Genomic DNA, 20,314 nt, shown 5'->3' with positions numbered 1-20,314 from the left:
TTACTTTAATATTTAAAATGTGATATTAAGGACTGGTTTTGGATTTTGCAAACACTATATTATTTTGAAGATCTACCATAATAAAATCTTTTCAAAATAAGTTACACATGAACATTTGATGATCAATTTTCCTATCTAGTTAACTAGAGACTGTTATATATATGTCCTTTTAATGGGATACTTAAAGAGAACCCGAGGTGTGTTTAAAGAATGTTATCTGCATACAGAGGCTGGATCTGCCTATACAGCCCAGCCTCTGTTGCTATCCCAAACCCCACTAAGGTCCCCCTGCACTCTGCAATCCCTCATAAATCACAGCCGTGCTGTGAGGCTGTGTTTACATCTGTAGTGTCAGTCTCAGCTGCTCCCCCGCCTCCTGCATAGCTCCGGTCCCTGCCCCTGTCCCTTCCCTCCAATCAGCAGGGAGGCAAGGCATGCAGGCGGGGACCGGAGTTCTGCAGGAGGCGGGGAGAACAGCAGACTGACACTATAGAGATAAACACAGCCAGCTCTGACAAGCTGTTTGTCAGCAGCGTGGCTGTGATTTATGAGGGATTGCAGAGTGCAGGGGGACCTTAGGGGGGGGGGGGGTTGGGATAGCAACAGAGGCTGGGCTGTATAGGCAGATCCAGCCTCTGTATGCAGATAATATTCTTCAAACCCACCTCGGGTTCTCTTTAAGCTAGAAAAAAAAAATAGTTTTACTCACCTGGGGCTTCCACCAGCCCCCTGCAGCCGTCCCATGCCCTCACAGTCACTCACGGATTCTCCTGTCCTCCTCCTCCAGCTACTTTCCTTTTCGGCCGACAGGCTCACTGCAAGGAAACGCATAGAAGGAGACGCATGGCCAGGCCTGTCAGCGAATCGAAAGTAGCTGACGGCGGGGACAGGAGGATCTGCGAGTGACTGCGAGGGGACGAGACTGCTGCAGGGGGCTGGTAAAAGCCCCAGGTGAGTAAACCTAATTTTTTCCCCCTAGCTTTAATGCCTCTTTAAACAATACCACTTGCCTGTCAGTCCTTTTCCTTTTTCTATTGAGAAGTGTCTGAATCACACACCCAAACAAGCATGCAGCTAATCTAGTCATACTTGAGTCATCTGATCTGCATTCTTGTTCAGGGTCTATGGATAAAAGTGTTAGAGGCAGAGGATCAGCAGGACAGACAGGCAATTTGTATTTTTCGAAACTGAAGTAAATGTCAGCCTCCATGTCTCTCACCTCAGGTACCCTTTAAAGGGAACCCGAGCTAAGAGGGATAAGGAGGCTACCATATTTATCTCCTTTTAAACAATGTAAGTTGCCTGGCCGTCTCCCTGATCCTGTGTCGCTAATACTTTTTGCCATAGACCCTGAACAAGCATGCAGCAGATCAAGTGCTCTGACTCATCTGGCTGGATTAGCTGCATGCATGTTTCAGGGTTGTGACTACTGACGCCAGAAGATCAAAAGGACTGCCGGCCTACTGGTATTTTCTTAAAGTAAATAAATATGGCAGCTTAAATATCACCCTCACCTCGGGTTCCCTTTAAACTCTTCAACTGCCACACATCAGCAGTTATTAGTGTATAACAAATATGGCCTCAATTCACAGAATGACTAAAACGTTCACCTTCTGGCTCAACAGTGAGAAGTATGTTGGCTGAGTGTTTCTTCAGTTGTGAATGAGCAATCAGAAAACTGTACTGTGTATACATGTGTTGTATTGAATACTTCGTTCCCATGAAACACATGTAGATAAGGGTGATGAATGCATGCACATCTCTGCCCCTGACTAGATGGCTGAATGCAGGCACGTGATTATGGATGCCTATTCTCCAGCTCATTGTAAGTGAAATAGTTGAAGCTCGCACTCAGTTACACTTATGCTCAGCTTCACAAAAAGGCTCCTGAAGATTGGCTGTGCGGCTGAGAAAGGATGGGTGTGCTCCACAATGGAGCAGATGTTTCATTGAAAAGAATGTGTGCACATATGCTAATACCCCGCCAGAACATGCATAATATCCCAACTTCCCCACTGCTGTGTATGAATATGATTATCTCCTAAAAAGCAGTTCAACCCATTCTGATTGAAAACTAACCCTTAAAACAGAAATGGTGTATTATATGCTGCTAACAAGTGCCATAAGGAAATTTCTCAATAGCAATACATACATTTCAATGGTTAAGGTGCTTTCAAAGTAGATTCATGTTTAAAACAAATTAGACCTTTTTTGGAGGTAAAATGGAAAAATCTATCTATCTATCTATCTATCTATCTATCTATCTATCTATCTATCTATCTATCTATCTATCTACAGCATCTATCCATCCATCCATCTGCTCTAGTCTATACTGATATGGCTGGTAAAAGTGATTGGGATGAAAGGATGCCTTGTAACTGGTGTGACAGAATGGAATCTGTGTGGAAGAGAGCAGGTAAGGAGAGGTTTTGAAAAGACTAAAAAGGAGGAAAGAGGCCCTGTTGGAGATCCAGGAGAAGAGGAAACTGGCTTTCAACGAAGGAAGGGGAACGTGAGGAAGAGAACTGACTGAAAGAGAAAGGATGAGGTAAGAAGAATGTATGAGAAAAATAAGTGGAGAAGTTGGCTGTGGAAACCAAGTGAGTAGGAGGGCTGTAGATAACAGATGAGGAAGAGCAATGTGGAGCAATTGAGGTGAGGGAACCTGGTGAGCAAGAGGATAACAGACCAGAATCAGAATCAGAATCATTTTATTTCGCCCAGTACAACGGGGGTTGTACCCGGAATTGGTTTTGGCACTACAGGGTGGGTGATGGTACAGTACATACAGTGGTACACAGTAACAACAGTATGGTGCGAATAATGCTTTCAGTAACAATTTGGTCAGCGTACAGTAGATTAAAGTAGATACACAGATAAGCCAAGGAGAGGGACCGGGGGGCAATCCGCTGCCGTCTATGGCACTCAAACGCTGTGCAGCAATATTTGAATCAGACGCCCAACAGTCCGACCTTGGAAAAGGGCAGTGAGAGATAGCAAGAAAAAAAGAGAAGAAGATGGAGAGAAGAATGAGTCCATTTAGTGTTGTGGCAATGCCTGGCTGGCTGGTGCCCTGGAGTAGTGTACTGGCTTGGCCTCCGACTCCGCTACTGCAGGAATGATCTTCTGGGATAAGGAGCTAAAGGCTGCAGGGCAACTGCATGGCTCCTTAGGGCAGGGCAACGGCGGCATGGCCTAGCATGGAGCAGACAGGGCTGTGTGGCGAGCGGCTCCTCACCTCGACCGGGTGGGTGGAGGGCTAGCAATCTCAGTGCTCCAGCTGCAAGAAGAGAGACCTAGCTTCCCTCGAGATGGAGCAAGTGGGGAGTCGTCAGAGCAGGCTGGGATGCTGCAGTAATGATGGCAGTCCTCACGCCGGAGCAGCCGGGAGCCTGCAGCACATGGGCGGCTAACTTGATGTCCTGGACAAGCAAAGCAGGCCAGGCAGCGGCGGCGGGGAATAACGGCAGCGGGTGTTTACCTCCACAATTGATGGTCAGGTGTTCAGGCAGCGGGTGTTTTCCTCCGCGATGGGTGGTCCGGCGGTGGCAGGCATGTTTCTCTGCGATGGATGGCCCGGAAGACCGGCGGCGTAAGGCCTGTACCTCCACAGCTGAAAGGCTGTTGGTGAAGCACGTGGGTGGCCAAGTCTCGCATCCTCCACATGGTGCCCCGATAGCCACGTGTCCTGCAAGTGGCAGTGTTCCCAATTCCCTACGGCAGAGGAGGCGACCTGGCGATGATGACCTGGCCGGGCCCGTTCTGATGTTCCGTCCTCGTGGTTCCCGTCTGTGCGGCGATGGAGATGGCCAGCTAGCCTGGAGTTCCTGATGGCTGACCAGGATCCGGAGCTCAGCATGCCCACGCTCTCCAGGAAGTGTAAAGCAGGGGGGACTCCTCTGCGTGCCAAGCCTAGGTGAGCCACATGGGAAGTGGGTGTAAAGAGGAAAAGGATAGGACTATGGAAACAGGATAGGAAGAAGACTGTGGGCAGCAGAAGAGTAAGAGCTGTGGGAAGCAGGAGAGGAAGAGGTATATGGAAAGAGCATGAGAAGAAGACTGTGGGCAGCAGGAGAGTAAGAGCTGTGGGAAGCAGGAGAGGAAGAGGTATATGGAAACAGGATAGGAAGAAGACTGTGGGCAGCAGAAGTGTAAGAGCTGTGGGAAGCAGGAGAGGAAGAGGTATATGGAAAGAGGATGAGAAGAAGACTGTGGGCAGCAGGAGAGTAAGAGCTGTGGTAAGCAGGAGAGGAAGAGGTATATGGAAACAGGATAGGAAGAAGACTGTGGGCAGCAGAAGTGTAAGAGTTGTGGGAAGCAGGAGAGGAAGAGGTATATGGAAAGAGGATGAGAAGAAGACTGTGGGCAGCAGGAGAGTAAGAGCTGTGGGAAGCAGGAGAGGAAGAGGTATATAGGATGAGAAGAAGACTGTGGGCAGCATGAGGGGAAGAGGGCTGGGGGAAGCAGGAGGGGAAGGGGAAGTACGGTAGTGGTTAGAACGCTCGCCTTGCAGTGCTGGGTTCCTGGTTTGAATTCCAGAGTTTGTATGTTCTCTCTGTGTCTGTGTGGGTTTCCTCTGGGCACTCCGGTCTCCTCCCACTTGCACAAAAACATACATAGTTAAGTTAATTGGCTTCCCTCTAAATTGGCCCTAGACTACGATACATACACTACATGATACATTCATAGACATATGACTATGGTAGGGATTAGATTGTGAGCCCCTCTGAGGGACAGTAAGTAACAAGACAATATACTCTGTACTAAATAATAATAAAAGGCCTGTGGATAGCAGGAGACAAAGAGGGCTAAGGGAAGCAGGAGAGGAAAAGCACTGTGGAAGGCAAGAAAGCAACAGGGCTGTGGGAAGCAGGAGAAGAAGAGGACTGTGGGAAGCAGGAGAAGAAGAGGACTCTGGGAAGCAGGAGAAGAAGAGGACTGTGGGAAACAGGCAAGGAAGAGGACCGTTGGTCTTCTTTTGAGGTAAGCCCACCTCTTACGCTCATTCTATATCATTTAAATATTTTATTGCTTTTGTTCTCCTCTGTTAGTTGTTCATTTTTGACAGTTCATCCAGAAATGGTCTATTTTATGTAATGTTTATGGCCTTTTAATAGAAATCCTTCCTTTTCTGGAGCTTGACCATCTGTCCCATCTTCCATTCCAGCTTGAGTAGGGTCAGGTCAGTCTCCCTACCTGCACTGGTAACCCATCTTTGTGAGAATGTATACCACTGTGTGACATCAGGCAAACTACACTGTGCTAACTTCCTGAGGTTTCCTTCTATTCAGTGAGGAAGAATCTATTAACCCTTCGCACACTCACATGCAAATGTTCAAACAATTGCATTCACAGATTCACTCATCCAGGCACAACTGTTATCCCTACAGCTAAATTAAAAGCCAGGGTTTTAGTTCACAGAAGAATGCATTCTTATGCTTAATCACCTATACTGCGCAGAAGTACCCAGGTAAACATAGGTGTCCTAACTCTGGCCCTGTAACATGCATAGTGCAGACATGCAAACACATTCATTGCATCAAACCTATCAATGGATTAGGAGCACACATCCTAACTTCCTCTCCTGGGAAAGACAGTGCATCTTACCAATCGCACAAGGGAGCTAATGTTATGTGTCCATGTGCACCATGCGCATACACCAGCATAAGCTGTCTGCATGCTGACAAACATACAGGGGAAGGGGGGAGTGCACCGAATTGGACCCTAGCCACAGGGGTCAATGATAAGAATAAACATACATATATCCAGGCACATCGCCTCTAGTTAGGACATTAAATAAATTATTAGGGAAAGGGAGGTGCTGAAGGGGGTGTGGCTAGAAAACAGCAAAAATCTATTAACCCTTCGCACACTCACATGCAAATGTTCAAACAATTGCATTCACAGATTCACTCATCCAGGCACCACTGTTATCCCTACAGCTAAATTAAAAGCCAGGGTTTTAGTTCACAGAAGAATGCATTCTTATGCTTAATCACCTATACTGCGCAGAAGTACCCAGGTAAACATAGGTGTCCTAACTCTGGCCCTGTAACATGCATAGTGCAGACATGCAAACACATTCATTGCATCAAACCTATCAATGGATTAGGAGCACACATCCTAACTCCCTCTCCTGGGAAAGACAGTGCATCTTACCAATCGCACAAGGGAGCTAATGTTATGTGTCCATGTGCACCATGCGCATACACCAGCATAAGCTGTCTGCATGCTGACAAACATACAGGGGAAGGGGGGAGTGCACCGAATTGGACCCTAGCCACAGGGGTCAATGATAAGAATAAACATACATATATCCAGGCACATCGCCTCTAGTTAGGACATTAAATAAATTATTAGGGAAAGGGAGGTGCTGAAGGGGGTGTGGCTAGAAAACAGCAAAAATCTATTAAACCTTCGCACACTCACATGCAAATGTTCAAACAATTGCATTCACAGATTCACTCATCCAGGCACAACTGTTATCCCTACAGCTAAATTAAAAGCCAGGGTTTTAGTTCACAGAAGAATGCATTCTTATGCTTAATCACCTATACTGCGCAGAAGTACCCAGGTAAACAGGGCCACACCCCCTTCAGCACCTCCCTTTCCCTAATAATTTATTTAATGTCCTAACTAGAGGCGATGTGCCTGGATATATGTATGTTTATTCTTATCATTGACCCCTGTGGCTACGGTCCAATTCGGTGCACTCCCCCCTTCCCCTGTATGTTTGTCAGCATGCAGACAGCTTATGCTGGTGTATGCGCATGGTGCACATGGACACATAACATTAGCTCCCTTGTGCGATTGGTAAGATGCACTGTCTTTCCCAGGAGAGGAAGTTAGGATGTGTGCTCCTAATCCATTGATAGGTTTGATGCAATGAATGTGTTTGCATGTCTGCACTATGCATGTTACAGGGCCAGAGTTAGGACACCTATGTTTACCTGGGTACTTCTGCGCAGTATAGGTGATTAAGCATAAGAATGCATTCTTCTGTGAACTAAAACCCTGGCTTTTAATTTAGCTGTAGGGATAACAGTTGTGCCTGGATGAGTGAATCTGTGAATGCAATTGTTTGAACATTTGCATGTGAGTGTGCGAAGGGTTAATAGATTTTTGCTGTTTTCTAGCCACACCCCCTTCAGCACCTCCCTTTCCCTAATAATTTATTTAATGTCCTAACTAGAGGCGATGTGCCTGGATATATGTATGTTTATTCTATTCAGTGAGGAAGTACAGTGGGAAGCAGTGGCGGAAGCTGATGTTGCAGGGTAATCACATACTGGTTAGTGTTTCTTGCAGACTGCCTGCCCTGTTTGTCTGAAGAACACAGTTTAACTCTATGAAGTTTTTACATAGAAGTAGAAGTGTAGGGGCATGTCTTACCTAAGCCAGCAGCTCCGGCAGGGATCGCTGATGCGTCATATCTTCTGGAGCGTCTTATACGGCGCAAATACAGTATATAAATGCAACCTGGAGACAGCTTCTGAAGCTGTCACGTCACAATTTTACATTAAAAATTTTAAAGGACAACTGAAGTGAGAAGAATATGGAGGCTGCCATATTGAATTCCTTTTAAACAAAACCAGTTGCCTGGCAGCTGTGCTGATCCATTCGGCTGCAGTAGTACCACCAGAAACAACTATGCAGCTAAACTTGTCAGATCTGACAATAATGTCAGAAACACCTGATTTGCTGCGTGCTTGTTCAGAGTCTATGGCTAAAAGTATTAGAGGCAGAGGATCATCAGGACAGCCAGGCAACTGGTATTACTTAAAGGGAACCTAAACTGAGAGGGATATGAATGTTTCCTTTTAAACAATACCAGTTGCCTGGCAGTCCCGCTGATCTCATTGGCTGCAGTAGTGGCTGAATCAAAGAACTGAAATAAGCATGTAGCTAATCCAGTCTGATTTCAGTCAGAGCACCTGATCTGCATGCTTGTTCAGGGGCTGTGGCTAAAAGTATTAGAGACACAGGATCAGCAGGAGAGTCAAGCAACTGGTATTATTGTAAAAGGAAAAATCCATATTCTTCTTGGTTTAGGTTCCCTTTAAAAGGAAATAAATACGGCAGCCTCCATATCCCTCTGATTCTAGTTTATTTATTTTGTAAGTACTATGATTTTTCTTGAAATTAATGCAGCAAGTGTATAATGATGAAAAAAACGGTCTGTCTACAAAAAACTGTAATTGTTTATAAATAGATTCTGGCATGTAATGAATTTTGTTTTCATGAAATTATGGATTATGTGAAGTGCGCTCAGTCACCAGTGTAAGTATTAAATGAGTATTTCTTTGGGTCGTAAACAGGAACTGTACAAATGACACTATAGATGCAATAACTGTACAGAGCTTGATTTTCAAATCGAATTCTCAATAAGAGCTGCAAGTTAATCTGTGTTAAGTAATTGTTATCATGGCACATTTCCATTTGCACCCCGCTTCTTTTCAAGTTTTCCTTTGTGCGCTTTCCATCTGTCACCGTCTAGCAAACACCTACTAGTCAATGAAAACATGCTTCCAAATTGTCCTTACCATTACCTCTATTAAAAAGGCCATGAACCGGGACCAGCATCTGCTTCCCTCCCTAATTATGAGTCTTATTACATTTCTACACTTTCATTTTTTACAATCCCGGCTTCACAGCTGAGATTTAACACAGCTAAGGGCAATGTGCAAAAAGGAGAAAATATATTAGAAGGACAAGGAAGAATATCAGAATGCAAAAGGATTACCGCGTGTAATAAAACAAACTGGAGGCAGTATTAATATTATTATTATCGATCGCTGTACCGTGTTCTCCAAAAGCATTCTGGAAACTTGTAAATGTTGGTGTCTAATATTTGTACATATAATAAAAAAAACCTTAACAGGGTATCAACTTACATGAACAATTGTCTAACGAAAACCTAAAGAACCAAAGAAAGAAGAAATAAAAGAAGAGAGACCTCTATAAATTTATAGACATCATATATTAACGTAAATATTACTGCTTAAATAGGAACTTTAGCGAAAAAAATAGCAGTAAAAAATAAATAAATCAATACATTACAAATTGAGAAGTTAAAAAGTAGAACATATATCAAGAAATTATTGACATTCACTATATACTTTATGTTGTTTGATCCACAATGAGCCTGCTAGTCATCATCTTTACTGCTGGCAGACAAGAAAAAAACTAGACAGTACCAACTGCCATTATCTATAAACACACCCACTAACAATGTGATATACAGTACATATACAGGTGAAACTCAAAAATGTAGAATATCTTGCAAAAGTTCATTTATTTCAGTAATTCAGCCTAAAAGGTGATACCAATATATGAAATACACGCATTACATGCAAAGTGAGATATTTCAAGCCTTTATTTGTTGTAGTTTTGATGATTATGGCTTACAGCTTATGAGAACCCTAAAATCAAAATCTCAGACCATAAGAATATTATGAAAATGTTCAATATTCTAGGATCAAAGTGTTAGGCTCTAATCAGCTAATTAATACAAAATACCTGCAAAGGGTTCCTATTTCATACGTTAGTTTCACCTTTTAAGTTGAATTACTGAAATAAACAAACTTTTGCACAATATTTTAATTGATCAAGTGTCACCAGTATATGTGTATCTACAGGTGAAGTTGAACAGAGGAACAGAGGAAGATTCTGCTTGCTTGGCAGTTGGAAAAGGCTATTTACCACAATGCAATGAGTTTCACAGACAGGAAACTGTCATGATCATGGCTATGACATTACACTGTGGGATGGGTTTCACCCCCCCCCCCCCCCCGACGATATATTTAAAGAGAACCCGAGGTGTGTTTAAAGAGTGTTATCTGCATACAGAGGCTGGATCTGCCTATACAGCCCAGCCTCTGTTGCTATCCCAAACCCCACTAAGGTCCCCCTGCACTCTGCAATCCCTCATAAATCACAGCCATGCTGTGAGGCTGTGTTTACATCTGTAGTGTCAGTCTCAGCTGCTCCCCCGCCTCCTGCATAGCTCCGTTCCCTGCCCCCGTCCCTTCCCTCCAATCAGCAGGGAGGGAAGGGATGCAGGCGGGGACAGGAGTTCTGCAGGAGGCGGGGAGAGCAGCAGACTGACACTACAGAGATAAACACAGCCAGCTCTGACAAGCGGTTTGTCAGCAGCATGGCTGTGATTTATGAGGGATTGCAGAGTGCAGGGGGACCTTAGGGGGGTTTGGGATAGCAACAGAGGCTGGGCTGTATAGGCAGATCCAGCCTCTGTATGCAGATAATATTCTTCAAACCCACCTCGGGTTCTCTTTAAGAAAAGGTAGACATTTCTTGTGGGAAAGGGGGTATCAGCTACTGAGTGGAATGAAGTTCAATCCTGGGTTATAGCTACTCTTTAAGTTTTGAAGGCCCCCATATCTTGAGCTGCAACATTATTTAACCACTTCACCACTGAGGGGTTTTACCCCCTGAGCACCAGAGCAATTTTCACCTTTCAGCGCTCCTTCCATTCATTCGTCTATAACTTTATTATTACTTATCGCAATGAAATGAACTATATCTTGTTTTTTTCGCCACCAATTAAGCTTTCTTTAGGTGGGACATTATGCCAAGAATTATTTTTTCTAAATGTGTTTTAATGGGAAAATAGGAAAAATGTGGGGAAAAAAATAATTATTTTTCAGTTTTCGGCCATTATAGTTTTTAAATAATGCATGCTACTGTAATTAAAACCCATGAAACGTATTTGCCCTTTTGTCCCGGTTATAAAACCATTTAAATTATGTCCCTATCACAATGTTTGGCGCCAATATTTTATTTGGAAATAAAGGTGCATTTTTTTCAGTTTTGCGTCCATCCCTAATTACAAGCCCATAGTTTATAAAGTAACAGTGTTATACCCTCTTGACATAAATATTTAAAAAGTTCAGTCCCTAAGGTAACTATTTATGTATTTTTTTTAATTGTAAATTTTTTATTTTTTTTTTAATTACAAAAAAAAAAAAAATGGGGAGTGTGGGAGGTAATGAGTTAATTTTATGTGTAAAAGTCATTTATTTGTATGTGAAAAATGTGTAGGGTGTAGTTTACTATTTGGCCACAAGATGGCCACAGTAACTTTTTGTTTTAATGCGACCTCCAAGCTTCCTTCCGGAAGCTTGGAGGAAGTATAATGAGCATGGACACGTGAGTTTTTTCTCACAATGATCGCGCTGCCCATAGGAGAGCAGCTGATCATTGCGGGGCTTAGATCAACGAACGGGAATGGATTTTCCCGTTCATTGATCTCTGGGCGAGCGGGCGGCGGCGGTTTTACTAGCGGCGGGCGGCGTGTTTACGAGCGGGAGCGCGGGCAGCGTCGGGAACGCGGAAAGTACGTGTTTCTCCGTCCCTGGTTTTTAAAGGATGGAAAAAGGGGCGGAGAAATACGTACGCGCGGGGGTAAAGTGGTTAATGTATCAGTGTATTCAGAAATCTATAAACAATTACATCACTAGGACATAATAGAATATAAGACAGAAATACCATCAAAATGTTGGAAAGGCTCCAAATATCCCTTCGTTCCTCAGGCAGCATTCAGAAGTATTCGCAGCCCTGAGTTCTTCCAAAAATGGTGCATGTGCAAGCCCAGATGCGAACATCTTCGGAAGTACTCAGGGAAGCAAGTACTTCTAAAGGCTGCCTGAGAAGGGGCCAAAGAGTTATTTGTCCAAGCTGGTCAAAGAAAGAACTTCACCAGGGGATAGTGCTGGAATCGGAGGATGGACAGGCTAACGCAGGGAGGGGATTACAGCTGCCAAGAACTGCCCCTCAGACCAAGGCCAGTGCAATTGTCTGGGGACGGGCACAAGTTGTTACAGCAGAATATCTGCAGGCATCCTGCAGCTCACAGCACTGCACCCTTTCTTTCCCTGCTACAGTTGACTTTGGATGGAGCAGCAGCGTGTGTACACAGTATGGAGCAGCAGCGTGTGTACAGAGCATGGAGCAGCAGCGTGTGTACAAAGCATGGAGCAGCAGAGTGTGTACAGAGCATGGAGCAGTTGAGTGTGTACAGCGCATGGATTAGCAGCGTGTGTACAGAGCATGGAGCAGCAGAGTGTGTACAGAGCATGGAGCCGCAGCATGTGCGCAGAGCATGGAGCAGCAGCGTGTGTACAGAGCATGGAGGAACAGCGTGTGTGCAGAGCACGGAGCAGCAGCATGTGTACAAAACATGGAGCAGCCGTGTGTGTACAGAGCATGGAGCAGCAGCGTGTGTACAGAGCATGGAGCAGCAGCGTGTGTACAGAGCATGGAGCAGCAGCTTGTGTACAGAGCATGGAGCAGCAGTGTATGTACAGAGCATGGAGCAGCAGCGTGTGTACAGAGCATGGAGGAACAGCGTGTGTGCAGAGCACGGAGCAGCAGCATGTGTACAAAACATGGAGCAGCCGTGTGTGTACAGAGCATGGAGCAGCAGTGTCTGTACAGAGCATGGAGCAGCTCTGGGGAACTTAACTGAGTCAGGTATGAGCACATACTGTTTGAATGCTTCACTTTCCCCATCATTACCAATGTCGGCTGTCCTCATTATTATCTGTATCCAAACTGCTCCTGATCGGACATGTCAGAAATAATTGTCAGATCCTGTAAGTCGGATGGGAAATTGCATTATGTGTACGCAGCATGATGTCCTACCATATTATTTTACTGAATTGTGCGTGGCTGAGGGAGACCTTTCAGGAATCCCCCCCTTGAAAATCCTGTGTTTGTCCCTGCACCAAGATGGAAAGGGGACTGGAAACGCTCTATTCTATCTAGAACCTTCCTTCCCCACAGGTAAGTAACTTTTTTGTTCATTTCAGATTTACTTTAAGCAGAAATCAGAAATCAAGAATGAACTGAATCACTGCACTGCTGTCTACACAGCTATGTAGACAGCAGTGCAATCCCTCGTCTGCCCACCTAATGAGATTGAGAACTTATCTTTTAGCCTGGCTCTGTCTCCCATCAATACATTTTGCCTATGCTGATTGGAAAGTCGCTGATTAGCGTTCCAGGGGTCGGTCATGAGATCACTAGCAGATTGGATGAAAGTGATAGAATCTGTCATTAAAGGGTATGGCCTCCTTCAGACAAGTACTGGCCGTCAAAGCTACAAATATGTGTGATAAGAAACTACATCTAGTGAGACAGCCAGGTAAAAAGATGGTAGCTGGAGTGAACCATTCTGCAGGTATGCTGTAATGCCATTTACAGACACAAATATTTTCACAGACCTGTGCAGGCACTCAGTAGCATTGCTTGTTGTTTCCTGTCTGTAAGTGCCTTGGTTAGCCAATGTAAAATAAATATATTTAAAGTACATGGTCAGGAGCCCTTTCCACAGTCATTTACTGTAGCACAGATTTCCAGAGCTGCAGACTGTGAACTTTTCTGACAGCCTGGTCTGTGTCCCATCCAACAGTAGTCTGAGTAGTCTGAATGAATGACACTAAGCCAAGTAGTCTGAATGATGATAATAAGCCAAGCAGTGGTGTTATCCATATGGCTTGCTATCAATTCTTACAGCTAGGCTGCTTCTGGTTATGCGATGACATTTTTTGCACTGGGTTTCTCTGCTGTAAAAGTCTTGACTAACAGATACAGAAAGATGGCATGTGGGCACTCCTATTTCCTATCAGATGGTATATGTAAACATGTGACTAAGCTTGCAGCTTCATTCTGTAAAATAGTTCTTTGTGTTATGTTAAAAATCTGACAACTCTTTGTTTACTTCACAGCTCCTACTAATAGTTTGTGGGAAGGGAATTAAAAATAAGTAGCAATAGGATTTCTGAAAAAAAGTCCATTCTTACCTCATCAAATCTAACTTTTTGATTGCTGGCATGAGTATTACATACATTACATTATCATTACATGAGTATTACTGTACATAATTTCAGGACCTGCTGCATGCCAAGAAATGTAGTCCTAGTGGAGACAGATTGGTGACGGGAAGCATCATGAGGAGGGGAGTTTGTTTGTACTAAAGCTTGGGAACTTTCCTTAGTTTGTGCACTTGCACCAGTGTAAAAGGATAAAGTAAGCATACCTGTCAGTCTGTTTCCATGGCAACACCATAACATTATCACGTTACATATGCTCATGACGCTTAATGGAACTGCTCATGCACATGCATGGGAACGTGGTCATTGAATCATGGATGGGTAGAAGAAAATTAATGTGTGGTAAGACTACTTCGTAAAAAGATGACCACTCCAACAAGCTGAGAGAAAAGATAGAATTCCTGGAATAATGTATGGCGTCTTGCTGGCTGTGCACATAGAGGCTGCTGGTATAGTTGAGATAAGTTACTTTAAGTTGATATATTTACGTTAAAATGTAAGGAAGTGTGTACTAGATCACTTGACCATTTTGTGTAGACATGCAACACGACAAAACAAGTGGTCAAGCAGCAATTAAGAAAACATTGCTGCAGTTGTACATTGATCTCTGGTTGCTTGCATGATCCAAGGCACAAAATCAATATTTCAATGTACCAGTTTAAAAGTCGCCATGCGTGTACGTCTTGTATTGCTCTTGTACAAAATCGTGTTCCATATTCATCCAGGAGGACTTTTTCCAAAAATCAGGTGTTATAGGGTCAATGTGTAGGGAAAAATAAATAACAAGCCAACCCATTTACTCCATAAATGATCTTTCATAAGCTAAATGTTTTGCCATCTCCACATAGTGGTTCATTCTTGAGCTTTCCTACAGTTCAGCACCTACCACCATATTTTTAGACCCTTGGCCACCAAGAACAGAGTTCTTTTTTCACTATCCCCTAACATAAAAACAGGATGGGGAATCCTTATGGAATTCCTGCCTCCTCCTTGTGGACAAACATTGTGTGATGTGACCATGTCATGTGACTCAAACACTTTTCATAAGGAAATAACATTTTGCTGATACACAGGGATGGGTGAAGGAGGTCTAAACATGCTTTTCCTTTGCAAAGAAGACATTTAAAACTGGTACAGTGAAATATAGAGCTATTGTGCTAGTGGGTTGTGATTGCTCATTTTTTAAAATACAGTCAGGGATCACCAAACGTGGTTTCTTATACTCTGCAACGTATGGATTAGGATGCCACCATAAACTATAAATAAATAAGCAAAGTATTCAATACCACTGTTTTACTAAGTGATACTAATTAGTGATACTAATAGAAAACAACAGTGAACGATAACAATGTCACAGGTTCTTAAGAAGAACCTATCTATAAAAAGAATCTTCAGAATAAAATGGTCCATCACACCAAAACTGCCTGACTCTATCTGTCAATGACAGCAGCACATGGGGTGTGTGTAGGGGGTGTTTAGGGTGAGCGGTATTGCACCTGTGAGAGCTGCTAGACATGAAAGAGAGAGTCCAATGCACAAGAATGAGGTAGGCGCTGTAGATGGTGGGCTGCACATTTGAAGAGGCGAGTTACTGCACATGGAAGGGGGGGAACAATGTCAAACATCGAAGGTGGGTGGTGGTGGCTTATGAGGGCAACACAACACAGTTGTCACATGGGAGCAAAAATTACAAATCTGATCCTGCAAATCTGCACACACTGCAAATGGGTTAGTTAGTAGCCAAACCAGACAAACTGAAACAGACACTCAAACTTGGTAGCCAATCAACTATCTTTTGGAACTGTGGGAGGAAACCAAAGTATTTGATGGAAACCCAAACTGAGACCTTAGGAGAACACACCAAGCATGGAAGACTCCTATGTGACAATGTTCTTCACTGTTCTAGAATCTCCTGCACTGCAAGGCTACCATGCCAAGCACTCATCCACCGGACTGTCTGCCATCTCAGAGATCTCAGACAAGCCTTCCAGCTACTGCCATCTCAGAGATCTCACAATACAGACTTTTAATTAACCTTGACGGCAGCAGAGGTTGTCATAAGTAAAATGACAGACTTCATTTATTCTCTCGTAGACTAAGCCTTTGCTGCCAGTGTAGTCATTTGTCATAATTGCAGATCTTTTCAATAAAATTATACATTGCCACATTTGCCATTTTTATATGTTGCAAAGCCGTATAAGCGCTTTCAGAAGCACATCTGATAATGCTGCTGACATTATGTTCAATCCCCTCTGGAGTATTTCACACGCATAAGTTATATGGTCCTGCACCATCCAGATGAAGTACTTAGTGCCTATTCTGCCCATGTGACAAGTCCACAAAGACTGAGACAGAAACCCATTACCCAGCATTCATCATTGTGAGAAATGCTCTGCTAAAATGCTGCAGGTAGCTTTATGTGTCAGGAAATCCAGCAGCACACATGAGTGACAGAACACCAGCGAACTGCATCGTGAGCAATACATTTTAAATAAAAAACAAAAGTTTGCTTTCTTAAAACAGAAAGTATTTGCGATAATTCAGGTTGGAGTGAGCTTGAGATGTCTCCCAGTGCATCACTGCTGAATATATGCAAATCAACCATTGTATTTTAGTAAGGGGGCTTTTTGGACCATTGTAGCCCCTTTCACAATCCAATGAGTTCTGGTTCACCATGAGCTTGCTGGTTAGTCTGTACAACACTGTCAGGCACAGTGCAAAGAGCCAGTCCAGTGTTACCATCCGAAATTTATTTCGATGATACAAATCATGTAGTGGATGATCCTAACAACCAGTGGCGTAGCTAAGGAGCTTTGGGTCCCAGTGCAAGCTTTACATGGGCCCCCCAAGCACTCTATACAAATCGATTCATATGGTCCAACAAAACCTGCCAACCTTACAGCATGAGAGGTGGACGCAGAGGAGGGGGGGAAGTTTGATAATTAGCATACTGTAGAGGGAATCATTAACATCACCGCACCATTGAAGAGCTAATACCATGGTTAAGGTTGAGCTCCTAGTGGGAGGCACCTCTGGGTCCAAGGGCCCTGGTGTAGTTGAAACCTCTGCAACCCCTATTGAAACTCTACTGCTAACTACCACTACTCATACACAGGCCACCCTGATTCCTTCAGTACCAGTGTCATATCAATGTATGAAATACATTTTTCTAATGTCCCGAGCATACATACACTTCTCCGCCACGCCACAGCCCAAGCTACGTGTCTGACTGTTTACACATTAGGTCTTATACATTTTTATTGGAAAATCTGAACGATCCACATATTTATTACCCAAGAGAAAGTTTTCTGTCAAGTGACTCACACTACTAGCGGTGGATTGATCGCTACGTGATAAACATACGTATAGGGTCATTGAACAATTTATTTTTCCATTCAGACCAATCAAATTGCCCCAGGGGTAGACTTACTGGTAGGCATGGAGCAGAAATGGATTAAGAGGGGCCCTAGGCAAGATAGCAGTTTTTGCCCACTGCTGATGGTCATCTAGCTTTTTTTTTTTAGTAAGATTTGGTAGGGGGTAGCTTCCACCAGGCCCCTAGACTTTATCCAGGTCCTAGGCAACTGCCTAGGATTGCCTTGTGGATGGTCCAGCTCTGGCATATAGTAACTGTAGGTAGAAGACGTATTCTTGCCTAAGTTGATGTCTTGATCATCTAGAGTGTGGGAATTTTAAAAGCACCTTTTCGGTGGAATCCTGAGTACTCCATTTTGCACCACAAACATCTATGGAGCATTGGATTTTATTCAATCCATATACTCTGACATGGCTGCTGTAATCATTGCTCCTTCTGTGTGCTGAATGCACCGCTTAGTTATATGGTATATATGTGACAGATAATTCCAGTACAGTGGGGATTCATAACAATAAACCACAGGTAGAAGAACCCATAGCAATAAACAGCAGGTAGAAGTATACTGTTGGAGTCTTTACACCCCCCTCCCCCCACATCAGGCTTTTCAGCCTATAGTAACCCCTTCACTTGTCAAGCACACACACCAGCATAACAATTATCATATAACACTCCACAAGTATATCCAGCAATCTTATACCTGCAGAAATCCTGACTGCCTCTCTGCCTCCCTACAGCCCACCTTCACATCACTTAACCTCTTCCTCTCTGCCTCCCTATACTGCTTTTATTTACATACTTTAATTCATTACGTTTTCTCATTTTAAAAAAATCTATTTATTCCCCAAATGCGCTATATTCTTGTTAAAGCAACCGATCTGATCTGTGTCTTTCTGTCTTGCTCTTTGTTATGCCAATTATTTTCGCACAGATTGCGCTTCCTTTTGCTGACTCACCAGTGTGTCCGGTTCTCCAGTCGCCCTGTGCCTTTTGTGTTGCCAAAACCTGAGGTCCTTGTGTGGCAATCAATGCAGCAGAGCATTGTTGAGGCAGGAGGCAGAGCCGGGCATTCCCGCAGCTAGAGGAAGGGAACAGCTGAGCAGAAAGCACTGCAGATGGGAGCTGTCCATGCGCTAAAGTGCTGAAACACTGCAGCTACGTACCAGCAATCAGAAGACCTGGAAGCACAGTTCCCTCCACGTACCTGTTACACGTCAAATGCATGTGGCATGAGACAAGCTGCCCATCTCTATCTTCAAGGCTGTCCATATGAGTCAAGTCTCCTGAATATCATCGTCAGCTCCAGGCACGGTGTGAGATCAGCCAGAAGGCTTGCGTGCCAAAGAATGCACTGGAAGCAGGCAGTGAAAGGGTCCTCCCAAGCAGTGGCAGTCTTCAAGGCAAAAAAAGAAAGCTTTTTTTTAAGGGGGATCCACCCCCAGCATCTCATTGGGCGTTTTTGGCACTGTGAACAAATATTAATATTACATGTTATGTGAGCTTTAAGGGGCCAAATTACCTAATACAACATAACATCCTTATTCTAATATGAGATTAATACAAATTAGCGGTATGGATTTTATGTTTTATGAAACATAATTTGACCTCTTAAAGTTAATATAACATTTATTGCTGGATTTTTTTTATATACATTTCAATCTATATTTACACTTCTAGGATGTTTATTGTCTTGTTTATTTTCTACTTTTTATTTTATGCAGTCCATGAATTATTTTAGTAATCAGAGCCAGGACAAGGTCCTCCAGCACCCAAGGCTGAGACACCAAAGTGCGTCCCTTCATCCCTCCCACCCCAGCGTCACACAATGATTGCTATTAGACTAAGAGGTGCCTCAGGGCCCCCAACCCCCCAATACCTTAATCTCTAGTTGTATGGCTTGCAGTCACTGCCATGTACCCCCTTTTCTTATTTCTCTCTGCTTCATACAGAATAGGGGAATGATAGCTGAGTGAGTTGTGCGTCCCCTCCTACACTGCGCCCTGAGGCTGCAGCCTCTCTCGCCTCTGCCTCAGCCCAGCCCTGTTAGTAATGTATACTGTAGTCCACATTGTATTAGGAGTAAGCTGCTAACTCCATATAGTTAGAAAAGGGAGGAATAGTGGCTGTATACTAAGCTATGATCTTCTACACCCTGTATTTTCAAAGGCTTTTTACATACCCAAGGGGGTACTTTTGAGTAGAAAAAAAAATGATGTATAAACTAACTTGAATAAATAGTTTACATTTATTAACAGTATATAATGCTGAGCTGCGCTCCCCACAAATTGCCTATAAAACAGAAAAATTGCACATAGCGTAATTCCGACACAACTTTGTACAGGACACCCATGAGACACCTGATGAGTCTGATTGGACGAAACGCGTAGGGCGGAGCTACTGTCTGACTTCACTGCTTGTGAGAAGCTAGCCGGTGTACACTAACTATCGGAGGAAGTGTGGGAGGCAGCCGAGGCAGGCGGAGACAGTGAGAGGGACACGGGACGCCGTATTTCCTCGTTCTGATGCCAGGACGGACCCCACTGTTAAGATCCATGTGAAGTGCTAACAATACAAGAAAACATACGTGAGTGCGCAACTTGATGCGCGGGCGATTGAAGATTCAAAGTGCCAGTGGGTGATTTGTGAACATATACGCTAGATCCACCTGGCGTTTGAGGTGGCTACAATCTGGAGAGCGCAATCTAAATTGGGGAGAGGAGTCACAAGTGTCACACAAATTTCACCGTAACCAGGGTGTCCTGTACAAAGTTGTCTCAGAATTACGCTATGTGCAATTTTTTAGGCAATTTGTGGGGAGCGCAGCTCAGCATTATATACTGTTGATACCTTGGAATTGTGAAGCAGCGATCCCACGGATAGCACTGTAAAACTTTTGTGATCTGGACTTAATATTGAATAAGACTTGTCGGCTGCAGTAAGGTCTGAATAGACACTAAGAAACAGTGTGTTGGCAGCAGTAAGGTCTGATGTGGCACAAGTAAATTGTGGTTCAGCAGCAATCAATACAGGTTTGAATGTTGCTTTGTGATTTAAAGGGAGCGCAGCCATAAACAGAATTTATAAGTTT

At 43.8% G+C, this 20,314-nt stretch overlaps 1 protein-coding gene across 2 annotated transcripts in view; it reads right to left on the bottom strand.

Annotated features, from left to right (window-relative positions):
- The window catches only part of CLVS1 (clavesin 1), a 120,258-nt gene extending 101,687 nt beyond the window's left edge, over nt 1-18,571 (bottom strand). The window contains exon 1 of one of the 2 annotated variants that reach the window (XM_068234789.1): nt 18,183-18,571. The gene's annotated coding sequence lies outside the window, so the exon portion shown is untranslated. The remainder of the gene's footprint in view (nt 1-18,182) is intronic. The other variant, XM_068234790.1, reaches the window with a different exon arrangement.
- Nucleotides 18,572-20,314: the final 1,743 nt, after the last annotated feature.

Source organism: Hyperolius riggenbachi, chromosome 5, assembly GCF_040937935.1.
Source record: "Hyperolius riggenbachi isolate aHypRig1 chromosome 5, aHypRig1.pri, whole genome shotgun sequence".
Lineage (NCBI taxonomy): Eukaryota > Metazoa > Chordata > Amphibia > Anura > Hyperoliidae > Hyperolius > Hyperolius riggenbachi.
Note: the sequence above shows the minus strand (reverse complement) of the source record. Positions and strands in the feature narration are given on the sequence as shown.